The sequence below is a fragment of the Helianthus annuus genome, chromosome 16, assembly GCF_002127325.2.
Source record: "Helianthus annuus cultivar XRQ/B chromosome 16, HanXRQr2.0-SUNRISE, whole genome shotgun sequence".
Classification (NCBI taxonomy): domain Eukaryota; kingdom Viridiplantae; phylum Streptophyta; class Magnoliopsida; order Asterales; family Asteraceae; genus Helianthus; species Helianthus annuus.
In genome coordinates this window covers 107,028,411-107,049,500 of record NC_035448.2, presented here as the reverse complement: position 1 = coordinate 107,049,500, position 21,090 = coordinate 107,028,411, and positions in this window count along the sequence as shown.

Sequence of the window (21,090 nt, the reverse complement as noted above, 5' to 3'; positions counted from 1 at the left end):
GACCCGGGTTCAAGTCCCGTGGTCATCAGTTTGTTTTATTTATTTTTTTTCTTGTTTTAAAAAAAACTAACTTTACCATTAAATTAACTATGTTAGTTGTATTATTTTATAACTTTCAAATCTAACGAGACCAACCAGATTAAAACAAAACTTTTAAATTTGCAAAAGTAATTTATTTAATTAATTAAACAATGAATAAATAATCATATTTATAATGAATTAAATTTAAGATAAAGATTTTTTGACGATTAAAACGAAACAACGAATACAAGGTTACCAAGTTAAAAAAAAATAGGAATATGAACAACGGTTTCTAAAATATGGGAAGTTATGAAAACGCGAAGCGTTACAGTCTCCCCTCCTTTAGGAAATTTCGTCCCGAAATTTATTCAAGAGGCAGACTCGAAAGGGTTTTTGGCAAACCGAAGAGGATTGTTTAAAATTGAGGCTTGGAAATTTTGAAACGTAAAAGGTATGAAATTTTGAAGTGCGACAAGATGGGTTTGTAAAAGAAGTTGTTTGGCTCAAATGATTTGAGGTACCAACATAGTCGAAAGCGTGTAGCTGCGTATGTAGGTAAAGCGATAAGTTAGGATTCGATCGTTTAAACAGGCTTGAGGTTCATATAGAAGAAAAGAATAATGGAGAATAATATGAGTATAGAAGTGAACGATTGAAAAGAATGCTAGTATAAGAATGGCATAAATATACGAAAGCAGCATGCTAAAAATGAAGTCTCGTCGTGGATAATCGGATATACCGCGTTCGTGAGTTGTTTAAAGTTTGATTTAGGTCCAAAGGGTCTGCAAACACTGAATTTCTCATGTCACGTTTTATGAAAGTTTGGTAACATGGTGAAAACACTTATATATAGGGTGTACCAGCGGCGTATCCACCATGTTTTGACCATGTTACGTCCGTCTCGTATTCGGTGTCATGTTACGTTCCGTGTCTTACCATACACAGTAGTACACTCTATGGTTCTCATACGCCTATCACTATAATCCCGTGTGCACCCGTGATTATATTGATGGTCACATGATCCACATAGCTTGTACTAGTTGCGTATGAGTTAAGGTATACATAAATTTTGAAAATAGGATTGCGTGCGAATAGAAATGTGGCATAATAGCATGTTCACGTTCCAAATAGTATAGACCAATGTAAGCGAATCCCTCGGGTTTCGCTCGCGTATAGGTGCGAAAGTATAAACTTTGAGTATAAATAAAATCATGAGCATAGTATAAGTTTAAATATGAATACACATGTGAGCATAATCACAACACGCATGTCAAGAGTATTAGTACAAGTATAAGCAAAACGCATATGAAAATGAGTATAAATGTGAGTACAAATTTGAGCATAAACGAATGAATGTGGGTAAAAAATAAATTGTATAAATGAGAGCATACATATGAGTACGGGTATAACATAAATTGTATAAATGCGAGTATAACTATGAATATAAGTGTAAACATAATTGTACTGGTATGGATATAAGCTTGGACATAAGTATGATGTAAATGTATAATTTGTGAACATGAGTATAATGTAAAGTGTATGAATATGGATATGATTATGTAAATAAACATAAATGTGTAAGTATAAATATACGTGTAGACATAAGATGCATAAATACGAATATGGATATGAGTGTAATAAGTAATGCTTTTGTATATGGTATTAGTCGTAATATACGAATTTAAGCATGTGAAAGACCAAGAAGTTTTGAGTACGAAAACAAAATGAGGGGTATATGTGAAATTGTCGTGAGGTATAAACTAAAACATATAAGATGATATGCATATATAGTTGTTTGAGCAAAACGTGAAGTTAAAATAGATTGAGTTGTCATGGAACGTAGAATCTAGTTTGTGAATGTAAAGAGAATATAAAACATCTTTGGATTATGCGAAAGGGTACTTCGTAAAAGAATGTAAATGCTACTATGGTTTTTAAAAGAATTGATATAGTTGAAAATTATTGGTTTCTATGAAGTTTCCTTGCCCACGTGTTTTGAATTTAATTGACGTATCGAGTGAGGTTTTGAAAAGTCATAGGGATTAATAAGTTTGCACCGTTTTAAATAACTTTGTATAAAAATTTGAAGTTTATAGATTCTTACGAAAAGTTGATCCTTAGAAAAGGAATTTGTTATATGGACTTAGTGTTTATGGAAAAGTGTCTTTTAATAAGATGTTTTATTGAATTTTGAAAGAAGTTTTAGTAAATGTTTGAATAAAATTTGTAATGTTTTATAGACGTGTGCAAAAAAAAAAAAAAAAGTTGGTTGATTCCCAATTGAAAATAAAAATCTCTAGTTTAATGTTGTGAGGTGAGTGTGTTTTTAATAATTACGTTGAATACGAAATTTCGTGGGCAATGGATTTATTAGACCGACTAAGTTGATGAGTAGCATTTCGTGAAATTTTGAATATTGAAGAACAAGCGTCTACGAAAAAGTTAAAATTTTGTGTATGCGAGCTATATGAAAATAGATGGTAGGGTAAGATATTCCTTTATATAAATAATGCATTTTGAAATAATTAGAGGTATGACTAATGATAAACGATTTAGATGTAAACATGATCGGGTTTACATAATATAGTCTATTAAAAGAAAGTATCGGTAACGATCACCAAGGTAAGGGAATCACCCCTAACCCATTGGTTAGGTCGTTGTAAGATGAGAAAAAGAAGCGAAGTTAATCGTCAAGGTAAGGAAATCACTCCTATCTTGATGATATGTCTCCACTTGTTGTTACAAAAAAAAATGTAAATAAAATTACGAGAAATTATGCATGCTAATAATGCATAATCGTATGAAAAGTAATAGTATGATATATGCGCAAAAGTGAAATCTCAAAAATGGTTCAAAATTGACAAGAGAGAATTTCATCTTAAAAGTTCGAAAATAATAAAGCGTAAGTTCGATTAAAATTTTGATGGTTCCAAAATGGAAGGTTGACTAACCAAAGTGGTCGAAAGGTCTCTTGAAATTGAGAAGCATGCTTTGGCCTAATAGGTGGTATACTCTCGCCGACAAGTCGGTTAACGGTATTCACCCTTCCGGTTACTACATGCCCCAATTCAATCGAAAAATTCGAGACTTGGCGGGATCTATAAAATCAAGGAGTGGGACTAGTCGACGAGGTGCGGGTTTCACCCCTAACTTGACGACTTTGTACCCTAGATGTGGTTGGTACTCGTCGGGTCAAAATTAAATTTCGACATGTTGACGAGGGTCCACTAGAATTTGAAATTTCCATTAAGATGTGGGTTTCACCCCTAACTTAATGGTGTAATTTCGTGCAAAAAAAATAGAATTTAAACGGAATGAGAGTCGTTTGTATAATATGAGTGTTGTCGGAATTATAATAATAAAGCAAAAGTCTTAGAAAGATCGTATGTTAAGGGAATAAACGAACAAGTATAAACACGTAAGAAGGCATGACGAGAATAACACATAAAGAATAGAACAATAAAGCAAGTATCAACACATAATAAATCAAGTATCAACACATAAGTGACATATATGTTTAAAAGATAAAAAGAGAATAATTAAGAAGCAAATACAGTAGCATGCAAGTAGTTTCAAGCAAAGTATAAGAATAAGGCTCTAAAACTATAGACTAGGTAAAACCATTCCTACTTTTCCTAATTCCCTATAGTTATGGCTCTGATACCAATCTGTCACACCCCAACCAATGGAGTGTGAAGATTGCTAGAGACATCATAACGCTATTTGTGACAATATTTAATAAACCGATTTCATTTCATAAAGTAAATTTTCAACATTACAAGAAATTCAAATACAACAAGTTCAAAAGAAGTACATAACAACATAAGCAAAATTGATACAACATATTAAACCTAAACGTCTATATGTGTATCTAGGCATCAACGCTACTTCTTTTCATAACATCGTCATCATCAACCTGTAACATGTTTAAAATACAATTCAATGCAAAAGCAAAGGCGAGTATACAAGTTTGGTACATACATAACAAAAGATATGTTTTAAACAATTCCTTATAGCAAGCATGTGATTCAAGATAAGCAATAAATTTGGCATGTGTCTAACATATCAAGCCAATGATGAAACGCAATATGCTCATGACATAACCACAAGTCTACGGGCGGGTGATTAATCCTATAGCGCTACATATGTCATGGTTAGGCTCGTACGAAGTTAATGATAAGTTTAACACATAATGTCCTCAACCCAAGTTTAAAGTATCAAGCAATCACGTGTACATGCATGTTATAGGAATGTTCATGTGTTTAAGAAAAATCTTCATGTGTAAGTTTTGATAAGTAAACATGTTACACCCCAAAAAGTGGTAAAAGTAAAGAGGGGAATACGAGTATACTCACACAATTTCTAAGTCTTCCAATTATCCAAGTAGGACGAGTTGAGGAGATTAGAAGGATGGAACGCCGATGTCACCCTATATGGGCAAACGATGGCGCATGAGTAAACGAAATTACGAAGGTGGATTTGAAGTGGATACTAAAGTATATCTAGTTGATATAAAGGTAAATATATATAAAAATATATATTTATATGTATCTTATATAGTTTAAGTAATATTTCTAAATTAATTCTTTCAAAAATATAGTTGAAGTGTTGTCAAAAAATAAAAATAAGTATACATTTATATCCATTTTATAAAAATTAATCGAATTTGATACGTTTCGTTTTATGACTTTAACACGTTTCATGTTATCGATTTTTACGAAAAACGGGCAGAGTTTCCTCTGTTTTTGAACGATCCCGACAATACGAGTTGTCGATATATTTGTCAAAATTCAACAAGTAACTTTGTAAACAACACATATAAGAATTTTCGTTAAATACAAAAATGTGAATATTTACTAATTGTGTCGGTTCGACGTTTAAAGCGATATATAATACAAACCAATAATAGAAATGGGCGTTTGTTTAAATTGTACCAATCTCAAATGAGTCGTTGACTCGATAGTCGACTGTTTGACCGATGTTGACTACAGTTGACCGAACCGAAACTGACCCGAAGCAAGCTGTCCCGTAGGTTGAGCCGCTGACCAAAGTTACATGAGGACCCGAACATGACCGAGGCTAAACCCGAACCGAGAAAACTGAACTGAGCCGCACCTGCTGACCCGAGAAGCTCGAATCTGAAACATAACCTGTCAAACCAGTTGTCTGTGCCCGAACCCGAGCTGAATCAAACCTTGATTGTTGTTGACTTGCGTTGACCGAACCCGAATCTGAACCCAAACTGGAGCTGAGACGAACGGAAGTCGAATCGAATAAAAAAAATCAACACAAAGCTTGAATCCAAAACTAACCTGAACCGGAATAACGGCTTCGCAGGCATGTTCTCCGGAAGCCCGTGACCCAAACCAATACAGCCCGCTGCCGTCGTCGATGACGGCGCTGCCGTCTTCCTCTTCTTTCTTCGCACCAGGGGCCTTTGCCGGAACCCGAGCCACCGCAGACGACGACAACTGCGTCGTCGGCTCTTCGTCTGTCGTCATCGTTCAATCGAGCATGGGGGGGGGGGTGAGTAGGTGTTAGATGGCACAAGCGAGGTGCCATGGAGGTGGGTGAGCTTGCCGACCAAGGAGTTGCTCCGGTGACCGGATTTCACAGAGAGAAGGAGAAGAAAGGGGGATGTCGGCTGAGTGAGAGGTGAAGGAGGTGGCTGCTCCTTTTTGTTTAGAATTAGGGTTTAAAGATATCTTATAACGGTAGGTTTAGTTAGTGGGTTGGGTTTCAGGTTGGATTTAACGAGAGTGTAAGTGAATTATAAACCAGGTTTTGTTCGATGTGAAGGTGCAGCTCAGTTGGTTATGTGCGTGTGTGGGGAAGCTTGTGACCCGGGTTCAAGTCCCGTGGTCATCAGTTTGTTTTATTTATTTTTTTTCTTGTTTTAAAAAAAAAACTAACTTTACCATTAAATTAACTATGTTAGTTGTATTATTTTCTAACTTTCAAATCTAACGAGACCAACCAGATTAAAACAAAACTTTTAAATTTGCAAAAGTAATTTATTTAATTAATTAAACAATGAATAAATAATCATATTTATAACGAATTAAATTTAAGATAAAGATTTTTCGACGATTAAAACGAAACGACGAATACAAGGTTACCAAGTTTAAAAAAATAGGAATATGAACAACGGTTTCTAAATATGGGAAGTTATGAAAACGCGAAGCGTTACAAAGAAATCTTTCAAACACAATAAACCACCACTTGCCACTTTCTCAAAACCAAAACCACAAAACCAAACACCTGAAAAACAAACCACTGCTGGTACTAAAAGGCCATCCACTGCTACACCCAAATCAACACCACCACCACCACAAAAACAACCTGCCAAAAAGCAGAAAACAAAACCATCCTCACCAATACCATCCAACACTGCAACAAATGTTGATACTTCAACAGTTGTTATGACAACAGCGGTTGAAACACCAGTTGTTTCAATAGTTGTTAGTCAACCATCCACCACTTTTCAATTTCCTTCCAAAGCTATTCTCATTCCTATTTCCAAATCTCCAACAAAAACCCCTTCTCGTAAAAATGTTTATTCAAGAAAAAGAAAGTTTCAAGTGCATGATGATGATATATATGTACCTACTCCTCTATCATCTACACCTTTCATTCAAACTAACCCTGAACCATTCAATCCTCCACCATCACCAACATCAAATCCACTTGTTCAACCAAGAACACTTGAAGGGGAAGATCCTTCAAGAGCCATTCCATTAGCAGTAAATTATCCTTTGGAATTGCATACAGTGAAAGATGAAATGAGGCAATTCTATACAGAGGATGATCCATCTGAAAGAAAGTTCCCATCCCTTCATGTTTTCAGACCTCCAAAGAACATGGATGAGTATCTGAAACTCAAAGTCAAGCAAGCTGAATATGTTGCTAAGTATGAAGGTAAAGGGCAAGGTGATAACAACATCTCAAGTCGAATGCAGCATGGGCTTAGTTAAGTCAAGAAATTGGCATACTATGCAAGAGACTTAAGCAAAGAGATGTCGAACTTACCACCAAATGCTGATTTGCAAAAGAAGCTGAGGAAAGATCTCTTTGAGCTTCTTATGAGAGACAAATTCTATCCTGCCAAGGTAGAACAATTTAAAGACTGGCCACTCATTGCACTCAAAGCTGAAGTTAACAGAATTGAAAGTGTAAAGAATGATCCTCAGATGAAGAGATCTGCACCAAACTGGAGCAAGTTCAAGAATCCAGTGCATAACTCACTTTAGAATACAAGAGGAAGAGATCTGAGTTGGTTGCAGCTAAGTATGGATTAGCAAAGGCCATATCAAAATGGTCAAGGCAGTACATTGATCAAACTTATGATAAGCTGGAGAAACAAAGAGAAACAGATCCTACAGCACCAAAGAAACCAGCATACAAGAGCAAAACCACTGATGAGCAAAGCAGCAGACCCTATCTCTGAAAACACTGTTCACATCATCTGACTTATCCATCATTATCTTAGATCAAAGAAAAAGACAAAAGCAGATAGACGAGGAAAATGCAAAGAGAGAAGCTGAAATCATGAAAGAGGCCATCAAGCAAATGATTGGAGAGGATCCTGCCTCACTAAAGCAACAAGAAACTGCCAAAAGGTTAATGAGCAGGCCTCCATCACCAAACTCATCACAAATAAAATCTCACCCAAGAAATCCATTGAACTAAAAAATACTAAAGTGGAAGTCTGATAAAAAGACCCATGTATTGACTTTGCTCAAGTCCAATGGAAGAGTTGGACATATTTCAAGAGAGGATGCATTAGGTCTGAATGCAGCTGACCTCTTAGATCTTTTAGAACTTCAACTCTACACAGATGAAGATGATGAAGATTCCCTTAACTTTGAGCTGCAATTCAAAGGGCAAGTTAGGGAAAAACTGATGAGAGAATAAAGATCAAGAATAAGGAAGTGTTTTGGCATCATCTGGTCTAGGGGGAGATTGTTGGTCCACGTAATCAAGCCCAGAAGAACAGATGATATGAAAAGCCAAAACTGGTTCTCAACAGTTGATCACAATAAGCAGTGCTTGTCCTAGATTCTTCTCAATGACAGTGTTTTCTATCAGCTGATGATTCCTAAGTGTTGATTTTCACAACAACTGTTAATCAAAGAATTGCTGAGGTATAAAGACTAAAGTCCTAACAACTGATGTTTCTCAAGTACTGATGAAGACTAAAGCATTGCTGACTCAAGGTTTGATCACCCTTTGAAGAAAGCACTGATCTCCAGCATCAGTGCTTAGGCAACAACAGTGGGAAGCTGCATCAGTGTGTATGTAATCAGTTATTATATCGGTGTTTTGCATGTATCAGTGGTTAGAGTTTGTTAGTCTGTTAGATGTCACTATCTAGGTGACGTCAGCATTAGATGCTCAGTGGTTAGGATTGTACTATAAATAGAACAGTACCTGTATTGTTCTATTAGCTCTTCTGCACTAATCATCTTGTACGAACAAACTAGTGAGCTCAGGCTGAGGGGGAGTTTAGTGTTAATGCATGCATAGTTAAACTTTTGTCATTCATACAATCTTTTGACTAATGGAACCATGTATGATGAAAACTATTATCCTTTGATTGTGTTATAAAGTTTATTTCCATTTCCGCTGCACATTCACTACTAGAAAAAGGGACAATTTCCTACAGAAATTTCCTACACAATTTATTTCGTCACAGATTACTATACTTTTATGACGAATTTCCTACAAAAAAAATTTCAAGATTTTGTTACGAATTTTCGATGCATCCATGACGAAAAATAAGAAAACCCTAATTAATTGACAATTGCGTAACAAATCTATCGGAAATAACCTACAAAACAAAAAAAAATAAGGGAAAATGATATCGTTTCCTACACATTTATGACGAAAAATAAGAAAACCCTAATTAATTGACAGTTGCGTCACAAATCTGTAGGAAATAATCTACAAAAGGTTAATTATTTTTTGAAATAAACATATTCCTATACATTTATGACAAAATGCTTATTTTTAAATATAATTGTCACAAAGGCATAGGAAACAATCCATGTATGAATACAATTTCCTACGCATTTATGACAAAATGCTTAAATCCATTGCAAGTTGTGACACATTTCTTACGACATTTAAGGATTTGTCACAAATGTGTAAGAAACAACCTATATAATTATTTTTATTTTAAATATTAAATGTACGTAACTATGTGGACGTATGGATATGAGTATAATGTGAGTATGTATGTATGTATGTATGTATGTATGTATGTATGTATGTATGTATGTATGTATGTATGTATGTATGTATGTATGTATGTATGTATGTATGTATGTATGTATGTATGTATGTATGTATGTATGTATGTATGTATGTATGTATGTATGTATGTATGTATGTATGTATGTATGTATGTATGTATGTATGTATGTATGTATGTATGTATGTATGTATGTATGTATGTATGTATGTATGTATGTATGTATGTATGTATGTATGTATGTATGTATGTATGTATGTATGTATGTATGTATGTATGTATGTATGTATGTATGTATGTATGTATGTATGTATGTATGTATGTATGTATGTATGTATGTATGTATGTATGTATGTATGTATGTATGTATGTATGTATGTATGTATGTATGTATGTATGTATGTATGTATGTATGTATGTATGTATGTATGTATGTATGTATGTATGTATGTATGTATGTATGTATGTATGTATGTATGTATGTATGTATGTATGTATGTATGTATGTATGTATGTATGTATGTATGTATGTATGTATGTATGTATGTATGTATGTATGTATGTATGTATGTATGTATGTATGTATGTATGTATGTATGTATGTATGTATGTATGTATGTATGTATGTATGTATGTATGTATGTATGTATGTATGATGATGATGATGATGATGATGATCCGTGTGCACAATCTTGATTAAATCTGACCGTCCATATGCAATAGATCCAACGGCTCCTGTTTTATATGCTCCTCTAAAGCAAAAAGCGGGACATTTTCCCTCCTGCACATCTTCTTTCACTTTCCCCTTTTCACTTCTCAAACCTTTTCACTTCTAAAATTCATCCACCCTCTCAATTTCATTCCCCATTTCACCTCCTAAGTTCTCCATTGTTAAAATAACATGCCCTAACAACCGCTGACCACACGCGAACAATCTGATTGGAATTTAACTCCGGCCACTGTCGAACAAGCCTTAACTGCCATCTCGAAATCGGTAACTCTATTTTCTTTTTATGTCGTGTTAATAATTTTTCATCATACATCTCGCATTTTCTCTGTTAATGTTGTGTTTGGATTTGTTTTGGGTTGCTTATCGGCTCTCTAAATCATAAAGAATTATATTGATATGAGTTTTGCGGATTAAAGGATGAAGAAATAAATGGGGTATAGGTACTGTACAACCCACTCGAGGAGCAAAACTTTCATTTTTTATTAGGTTTGTTTTGTAAAATAATAATAATACTGGTAATGTGTTAGTAATAGAATAAGATATACCAATCGAAATATAGATGAATGAGGCTTAATTTTTTTATTTAGTTTGTAATGGAACTTGATTTGTTATTTAGTTTGTAATGTAATGAGGCTTGAAATCCACTAAACTAAACATCGTAGGTTGATTTGTTATTTAGTTTGTAGTGTGGCTTGAAAATTGGTTCCTTGTTTAGTTTGGCTGATTTTTTAGGCTTGAAAAATGATGTTCATGATTCAAGGAGGAAAATGCTGTCTCATGAGCTATAAATAAGGCAAAAGATGGTTGAGATCCGCCCTTAAGCTGCGACCGAACTGTGACACTAAATGGTGAGACATCGCTTCCTCCTTAAGGATTGATCTTTACATTACTTTCTTATATTCGAAGACTACACCCATATTGAGCTGGCATACATATGTTAATGTTATGAGCTATAGAGGGCTGAAAATATGCATGTACATGTCTGGGAATATGCACATATTGAGCTGCCATACATATGTTATGAGAAGACACTAATGCCCCTTGCACAACGCACGTCATCGAAACCACTAGTTATATGAAATTGACATGGTAATAATTAATATTATTGGATATTTTGTAAAACAAGCGGAAAATCAATGACAATGAAATTCGGAAGGGCCCCAAATTGCCATTTTGCTTTAGGCCTCTAATACGCTTGAGCCATCCCTGATTATTACAAGTGATTTTTTCCATGGCATAGGTCAATGTGGATCACACGAAGCTCTAAAAAAGGGAAAGTTCAAGTGAAAGCAAGTTGAGGAATATATTACAAGGATCAGAGCTTGTGCTTACCTATGGGGACAAGGGTGGTCATGTACCATGCAAGAAACATATTAATCAGTAGTAAATTTGTTCTATACATAGTATATTCATTGGTTTTTGCAAGAGGCATGAAATCATAATGGATCTGATGCAATTGGTTTAGGAATGCCTCATATTTCATAGTTCACACTATTAGACACAATATATATTTCGATTTGTGTTATAAATTTGAATTTGAATAATTTAATAAATTTCAGAGGTTTGATTTGTTATTCTTGATCTGTTTTTAAATATATAAAACTGGAAACACAGAATTTTTTTTTCTTTCTTAATTTTTTTCGTCACAAATGCGTAGGAAGTTGCAAAACGAATAACTATATATTTTTTAAATTTTATTTAATGTCGTCAGAAATTTGTACGAAAGGATTGTCAGAAATGCGTAGGAAATGAGTGCTAGAAATGCGTCAGAAAGGAGAGTGTCGGAAATCCGTCAAAAAGGAGAGTGTTGGAAATGCGTCGGAAAATTGTGTGGGAATTGCGTAACAAAACTAAAAATAACAATTATATTATTATTAATAATAATAGTAATAATGTGTAGAAAATGCGTAGGAATTTCCGACACTAAATTTTGGTCGGAAATGCATCGTAAGTTGCCTAGGAAATGCGTAACAAACCAGTTTCCTACGAGGGGTTTTCCTACATATACGTTTTGTCAGAAATTCGTAAGAAATCGCGATTTGTGAAGCATTTTCTACGAAAAACGGTGTAGAAAATTTTAAATTTTCTAGTAGTGATTACTCTCTATTTCATCTTCCATTTCTGTTAAACAATACAATAAAAGAAAAACTCAGATCCTAAAAAATTCAATAACTTATGGATACATTTCATCAATACTAACGATGGACAGACACACGCCTCGATGAAATGAAGTCCATGAAGGTTTATTTTATTTACACACATAATCATGAACATTTATCTACTTATACAAGTGTGTGTTGATCTTAAAATGTAATTTTTATTTGTTTTACAGCCTAACCATGCACATGTAAGTCTGAATTCTGTGCTTGAAGCATTGCAGAGATAAGTGGTATTTGCCTTGATTTAGTAGACATTAAAATCTTTTGCAACAATAAAAAAAACCTCAAAGAAAAAGATGAAGCTCACATAAAATCCATTTTCCAAGTATGACTTTAAAGTTTTATAATCACACTCTGTTTCTATTGCATGTTTGTTTAGATGATTAAATTTTGAGTTTTATTTAGGGATCATGAGAGTTTGTGCGCATAATTGATGATGACGAGCTTATGATGATAATGATGATGACGCCGACGACGATGACACTAAGGTATAATAAGGTTTTACGTATATGGTTTCGTGTCTTAGGGATGAACTCGGTACCGGAAGTTACTGGTACCGAAAATACCGGTACCAAAATTCACCAAATATGGGTATCGGTACCGAAAAATGTTCGTACAGGACCGGTATTTGAAGGCAAAATTCGGTACCGAAAGTACCGTACTGAAAACACCAAAAAGTGGGTACCGATTCGGTACCGAAAATAATTCGATACAGGAAATTCAGTACCTGTATCCGGTATCAAATGCTCATCTCTATCATGTCTATCAGAGTTTTTTAGTATTTGTGATGAAGAAGAGGAAAGATACTAAACACAAGCACACATATTTGACAAACCAGATATAGGAAGGTATATGAAATTTTGCGGTGTTTTCTTCTTTTTTTGTGTGAAAAAATGGTTTGTCTATGTAGTTTTTTTTGTAAATTATAAAGTCCTCGACGGTCAAATTTTGGTGTTGTGACTTGTGAAGAAATTATTAGAAACTAAAACATAAGAAATGATGAAAAAAAGAATGGATAAGATGATGGACTTGAACTATTATAACTTATAGTCCTGTTCTATTTTCAATATAATAGTGTTTATTCTTTGAATGTTTTTATAGAATCACTTGCATATTCTAAATAAGTATGTATTTTAATCCATTATTTCTCGTGATATATATGCTTCGAATTTTGAATGAAAAACGCTAATGTTACGGTATTTCAACCCAGTAGGGGCATTATATATTGGTGAAGATACTCTAGGTCAGGAACACCAAATAATCATACGTCTTTTGTCCGACAAGTAGTTGTTGGCAGGCTACCTGCACCCAAATTATTTGGGACCGATCATCAACAGAAGATGAAACAGGGGGTATGTTTTTGCTGCCAATATCTTTTTTTATTCGTACGTAAGACCGTGGGGTATAGTGGGCCTTGGGTTGGGCATTGGTTGACACGTGGAATTGGTAAAAAAACCCACGTCATGGGGCTTGGGTTGGGGGCATGAGTTGACACATGGCCATTGAGAGCCCGCCATGTCACCTTGCTAGCCCGCCCCACGCCCGGCTTCAAACCCACGCCAAAGGGGTCACGCCCAAACCCAAGCCCCAACCAAGCCCCATACTCCATGGCCTAATGTGGAAACTAATGCAATCTGTCTGTTTTTATTGGTGTTGATCTGTTTTTTAAATAAACTTCATGTACGTCAGATTTAGCTAATTGGCATATGGTTGCATTGAGAAAACTCTCGGATTCTGATATAGGCATGCGTTTCTTTTGATGTTTTAGTATTTCAAATTTTCATTTTATCATTTACTAGAAAAAATTATAAATGAACGCAGCTTTGTTTTATATCCTTATAGTGATTGCTGAATTAATAGGATCTGGAACTAAAAATGGTACCTCGCGCTCTACTTTGAGAAAATGTCACAAGTTCAATTCATAACACAAGCGTTTTTAGGTACTTTTTTCTTTTTAAAACTGACGTGTGTGCGGGTGTATATAAATTTTTAGAAATATTTTAAGATCTTTTTACTCGCGAATCAAGTTTCAAATTTATAAAACACGATATAATACGATCACTCTACACACATTAGGGCAGGTGCACCCATCGCAGACGTAGTATAGTGATGGCAAGATAGTGAGGTCGTCCAAGGACACAAGAGCTTTTAGTACCGTCTTATCGTTAACGTCTAATCTAACCAACTTTTGATAAAAAATTTTGAAAGTTATAAAAAATAAATTAAAAAATAAAAATAAAATATAAGGAAAACAAATAGACATGAAGGAATCACTTGGTTCCAACTCCTCTTTTATGTATCCTTTAATGATTTCCGCACTTTGGGTATTTTAAGAGATTTTCTTTAAGTTATATGCAGTAGGCCTCCTTCCAAGCAGCGTTACCCTCAACCTATTGGTCTGAGTCAGCAGGGATACAATCCCACAAGGTCGGATTATTGAAAGATAATTAAGTAAATTATTAATGCGAAAAGTGGTAGGCCCCCCTTCCAGGCAGCGTTACCCTCAACCTATTGGTCTGAGTCAGCAAGGATATAGTCCCGCAAGGTTGGTTTAAAGTTTTAATAGTAGTTTATAGATACGGGATTCAAGCAGTTCTTACTTCTCCCGAGGCAGATTGTACCACCCACTAGGGGTGTGCACAGTTCGGTTCGGTTCGGTTTTTGGGTAAAACCAAAACCGTAACCGAAATCGGTTTTTGGTTTTTAAAAACCGTTCGGTTTCGGTTATTTTGGTTTTAGCAACGGTTCGGTTTTTCAGTTTTTTCGGTTTTTGAAACAAATTATGTAAGATTCAAAACTTAAAAGTATAATTCAAAGTTTAAAAATCTTTCTTAAATGTTTACATTTAAGTTAATATATTTAGTCTTTTAAATTAATATTATTTACATACAACTAACCTTCTAATCTATTTTAATGTTTCTCCAAAGTTTTTGTTAAGACGTTTTCTTTCATAATACTTTGAAAACAATTTAATTTTTATATTAAACTTTGTTAGTTCTTGTAAACAATGGATAATTTTAATGATTAATAAACATGGTAATATTCTTGTTATAAATATTTAACAAACAAGAATAAAATTAATAATTCTTAGTAGCATGGGTAAACCTTAAACAACTTAAACATAAAAATATATAGATTTGGTATACTATTAAAACTTATCGGTTCGGTTATTTTCGGTTATTGAAAATGATTATCCGAAAACCGAACCGAAATTTTCGGTTATTAAAAATTCGAAAACCGAAACGTCGGTTTTTGTTTCGGTTTGGTTTTTTCGATCCCGATTTTTTGGTTATTTTGTTTGCGGTTCGGTTATTTCGGTTTTCTGCTCACCCCTACCGCCCACTCGTGAAGTCTTACTAGGCTTGAACCAGGTTCTCGCAGGATTTATAAACTGAACGAGACATAGAATTACCCAACCACCTTTCTAACCCCCTTCCAGGCAGTTAACGTTCTTTATATAGACCGTAAAGACACGAATGAGTGAATCAACAAAACATGAAGAATGGTTAAATAAATTCACCTTCAATATACAAAACTAGTTATTAAAGTATTAATACATACCCAAATAAAAAAGAGCTAAATGTTGGAAATCAAAAAGTAATATATAAAAGATTTATCTTCACCAAGTGATGTAAGAGTTTAGCCAAGCATGGCCTTTGTTTGACAAGAACTCTTATGATCGATCTTGGATCCCGAGACTACTACACACTCTAAATGATGGAAGATAGATGATGGTGCTGGGTGGTGGGTGCTGAGTGTTGGTGTTGTAGTGGTGGTGGAGTGGTGGCAAGTGTGAGAGAAGTGGTTTGCCAAGGGATGGATTGGAATGAAACCAAGCACCCCTATTTATAGTTGAATTCAGACAGTTCACACGGCCCCGTGCCAACCTGGCACGGCCCCGTGGCCTTCTTTCTCTCTATTCCTCATTAACTACAGTGTCAGGTCTTATACTAACACGACCCGGTGTGTCAACGGCACGGCCCGTGGCCATTGTACTTGCTGTACTATCTCAAATTCTGCGAATCTTTAAAGTTGACCACGCTCCGTGTTGCTTTAGCACGACCCCGTGTTGGTGTGTCTGGTTTGTCTTTTGTCGTTTTCTTTTCTTTTGTAGAGAATCTTGACTGGGCTCAGCCCCATGCCAGAGCTTCTGTTCTCTTTATTTTGTTGGTTTGGATGTGGATGGGGGCTTGGCGAGTCGTATCAATCTTCCTTCTTTGTATTTATGTTGGTTTCTACAGTTAATTTGCTTCTTTTGTGCGCTTAAGCTCTTTTGACCCTATTAATTAAAAAGGAACAAAGAAACACACTTTTTCTAACTTTAGTATCGAAAAAGGGTAGGTTTTACGTCGTATTTGATATAATTTATATGTTGTATTTTACGAACATCAAATACCCCCACACTTGAATCTTTGTTTGTCATCAAGCAAAACTCTATATCGTGGCTTACATACCCAAATGGAATAGGTAGAAGAGAATGTTTTTAGGCTTATATTTAGAGTGTCAGGAATCCAGGTTCTAAATTTATTTTGTTTTTATTTTATTTACAATCTTATTCGTCATGATTTATTTAAAACACATATCAAGAAAAATTATTTGTTTTGGGCATAACATGCCTTTATAAAATTTCATTTAGTTATATACAAACTTGGACACCTCACAAGTGGTTACTCAACACTCGGCCGAAGTTGTTTAAGTGGAAACGCTCGTGTCCGGTTTTGGAACTTACTCCTACTATAGGCTTGACATATAATCAAACCTCCTCCTTTGTGATGTTTAATCCTTGTAGATATCAAGAGGGGTTTAAAGGATAGATTGTGGTTCGGGTAGGTGTGTTTGGCAAAAAATGGTGAAAAAGTGTAAAAAGTATCGGTTTTTCCATTACTTTGTGGCTTAGCAAAAAATACTTTGTTTTTTTACCAAAGTTGAAACTGTGTCATACTTGTAATTTTATAACTGATCTCTTTACAAAAATAAAAGGTGAAAATTAAAAAGGTTTGAGAATGTGGGTGGTTGTTTTTGCAAAAGTATGTATTTTTGCGGGTTTAGAAATGAAATGGCTAAGGCTCAAAGGGGTTTATCTAGGGGGATTTTTTGGTAAAGAAAAGAAAAATAAAGGTTTGAAGTGAAAAATGGGTTTAATCTTAATGTTTCCATCATGTACTTACTTGGATTTGTGTCGATAAGGATTTGGAATGTATCGCTTTGGCAAGTTCTAGATTTGCAAGAACCAAACGGGCTATTCACACAAGAAACGACAATTGAGCAATTAGTATAGATGTGTATTTATATGCTCGGTAAAGGCTCAAAACTCACTTTTGTGGGAAAAAAGGTTATAGTGTAACAATGTATATATAATCAAATTTTACAAAGATTTGTTATACCTGTTTTTATAATTTTCTTAATCGGTTCTTTAATATCACGACGCTATCAAAATAAGTAAAAACATAATTTTTAGAACTTATTTTACCCAACTAAACCAAAATAAGTAAAAAGAAAATAAATAATTTTTTTTTTGAAAAAAGTTTGGGGTGATTAGCGGTTTTCCAAGGCGAGTTTTGTGTAATGCTTGATTTTAGGACAATCGATTCAAGGTTTTAACATCCTCCCCACACTTAAATTACACATTGTCCTCAATGTGTCCCAAATAGGATTTATTTTGATTAAATGTGTATAAAGTGGGTAAAAATAACAATTTTAATGGTTACTGACACTTGCAGCACGGGGGCGTGCTATGGGGACACGACCCCGTGGCCAAAGCGCCAGTAACAATGTTGAACAGAAAACTTACAGTATGGTGGACACGGGGTCGTGCTGAGTTGACACGGCCCGTGCCACCTTCTTGGCAGAAATTCTTTGACATCAGATAGTTGAGCACGGGGGCGTGCCTGGTGGGCACGACCCCGTGCTTTACTGATCAGCAGTTTTTGAAGCGGAAGGCTCTGGTTTACATGCATGGGGTCCATTTTTCAACGTCTGTCATCCTCTTTTGAGCGTGCTTTACTCCTACAAAGATAAAACTTAAAAGAAACATTAAACTAAAGATTAAACTAAGATTTAAACTACTTAACTAGTGGATAGTCCATGGAACGCCTCCATGGTGTGCCACGTTTATAAGGGTCCTTGGCTAAACCCAAAGTCGGTCAAATGTTACCCGAACGGGATGACTAGCACCCCGAGTTACATCGTTGAAGGGCGTTATCTAGGCTTGAGTCAATCGCTTTGATGTATTTGACCGGATCAACCTCTGCTCGTTGTCCCACCTCAAACTTGATCTCTTTTTCACCAATCCTCAATGTTAATCTTCCATCGCTCATATCCACCATGGCCCGTGCGGTGGCAAGGAAGGTGTGACAACCGGTACTTTTCGAATTTTAATTACGTGCATAACAAATACGTAGCGTAATTAGACGTAAATTGGCACACCCCAACCGATGGCAGAAACATCAGAGTAAGACGAAATAGATTGCTCATTGCAACATAACACTAAAAGTGACAATAGATTTAACATAAACTGATTTCATTTCATTTCAAAAGTCGGATTACAATACAAGAGATTCAAGTACAACATAATTTAATACAACAAAACAAAGTACAACATAATTCAATACAACAAAGCAAAGTACAACATAGCATAGTACGAATTGATACAACAATTAAAATATACAATTTCTATATGTGTGTCTAAGGCCTCGTCACTACGCCCATTTAATGATCAGTATCATCCTGCAATACGTTATAAAGTATAGATCAACACACAAGGCATTGGCGAGTATACAGGTTTTGATACGTAGCATAAGTAAATAAGTTTAAACGAATCCACATGGAAAACTAGTTATTCAAGATAAATAATAAACCGGCATGTGAACAAACAAGTCAACCCAAAGTTTAACGCAAGAAAAGTCTCAACATGACCCAACGTTCACAAGCGGTGCGTTACTCCTATAGCGCTATACATGTCAAGGGTAGGCTCGTACGAAGTTAATGACAAGTTCAATACAAAAAGTACACACCCAGATCAAAGTATCAAGTATAACGTGTGCATGCATGTATTGGATTGTCCGTGCATTTTGTATAAAAGTCTAAGTGTAAGTTTATAAGATAACATATTGCACCCAAAGTGTGAAAATGAAAGAGGGTGTTCGAGTATACTCACAGTTTTGCTAATTTTTCGTTAGAATTCCTGTGAGCGTAGTTTTGGCAGGAGTAGGTGGAGGTAGTACAGGAACACCGAGGTTATGATGGAATTAGTACAGGAACACCGAGGTTACGCTACAGGGCAAACGAATGTGTGAGTCGGAGTTGGAGGATTAAGTTACATAAATTAAATTACTTAGTATATTATGAAAATAATAAGTAAAAACAAACAGAAAGTGCATCTGTTCGGGCACTTGCCTGACATTGATATTTCTGTTGTTTTACGGGTCCAAGCTTGCCCAACAGAATTAGTTACAAGAACACAAAATCAGAATAACTGAAACGGAAATACGAACACTTCATACAAGTGTGTCTAGGACGGATGTGCCATTCGCACGAATGTGCCATCCGTACGATTGGACTATTGACAGATAGAATCTCGTTTTGAACGTTTTAACTATTAGTCACTTAAGTCTATGGTTTCTGTTAAGTTACGTAGTTATAATAGTAGTATATTACTAGTCCAGAATGTTCAGAAGTCTCATTGAAGTCATGCATGGAGGTTTCAACCTCGTTATTGATCATCAAAACACAAATCAGTTAACTTAGTTAACTGATCGCTTGGTCATGATTACAGAAAGGAAATAACAGAATGTAAAGTTAACCAAACAACCGAACAATGTACAACCCAGGTGTGCCAACATGACATGGAAAGGTAATCCTAAGTGTCGGAGGCTGGACGGGGTTCACATGTTCTAGGTCTAGGAAGTTGTTTGGGTGTTCGTTTATGAGTTTAAGTGAGGCGGTGGTTTTAGATTGGAAACTAAGGTTCCCACAGAACACACACTGATGTTCCTGAATTAACCATATGAAAAATAGCAATCTGGAAAGTCATTCAACACTTGAAAATCGTCGGAACTAGATGAACAGTTTGCATTCGTACGAATGGGGGTGTCACATCCGTATGAATGGGGATGTCCCATTCGGATGAATGCGCCTGTCATTCAGACAAATTTGGTTGTTTCTCAGGTAAATCAGTTTGGTTTTGTTTAAACTGACCACCTACTCAACTGGAATTGGTTACATCTTGAATCCACAACTATTTCCCCAGCTTGTGAGCTCGACGAACCTCAGATGCAGTTAAGTTTGAATCAAGAAAGTTTGTAAAAAGGTTTTTGAAAAGTTCTAACTTCATTTCCAGTTCGTTTGTATCAGATTGCCCAAGCGAATCTGAGAAACCAAGTGAAAGATGATGAAGAATTTATGTAAAACTTGTAGAAACCAGAAGAAAGTAGAAGAATTTATGTAAAACTTCACGGCCGAGCACCGTTTCGAGGCAAGTTTTACATCAATGGACTTGTATCGTCGTTCTAATCAAAAGCCCTAAAAAATACGTTTGTGATTTGGAAAAAAGCTTAACTCCGTTAAGTTTTTTTAACGGGGGACCATTATAGGAAAAATAGGTGAAAGGTGGGACTAGTGGGGGGAATATTCTGAGGTGGGATTATTAATGGCCAATAAGGTCTAGGTGAGTTTATTAGAGGCCAATTTCCCTTAAGTATATAATGGACAACGAAAGTTGTATAAATATATAACAAGATGTTAAATTGGATTTGATTAGCTAGCAACTAAGAGGGTGTTTAGGGTTGAGTTTTGAAAATAGATTATGCGTTTTGAATAATCAGAATCAAATAATTAACTGTAACAAAACGTGATGTTGAAAGATAGTGTTTGGATTTGATTAATGTTGTTTGATATCACAATAATCAGATAATCAATTATTTGAGCGT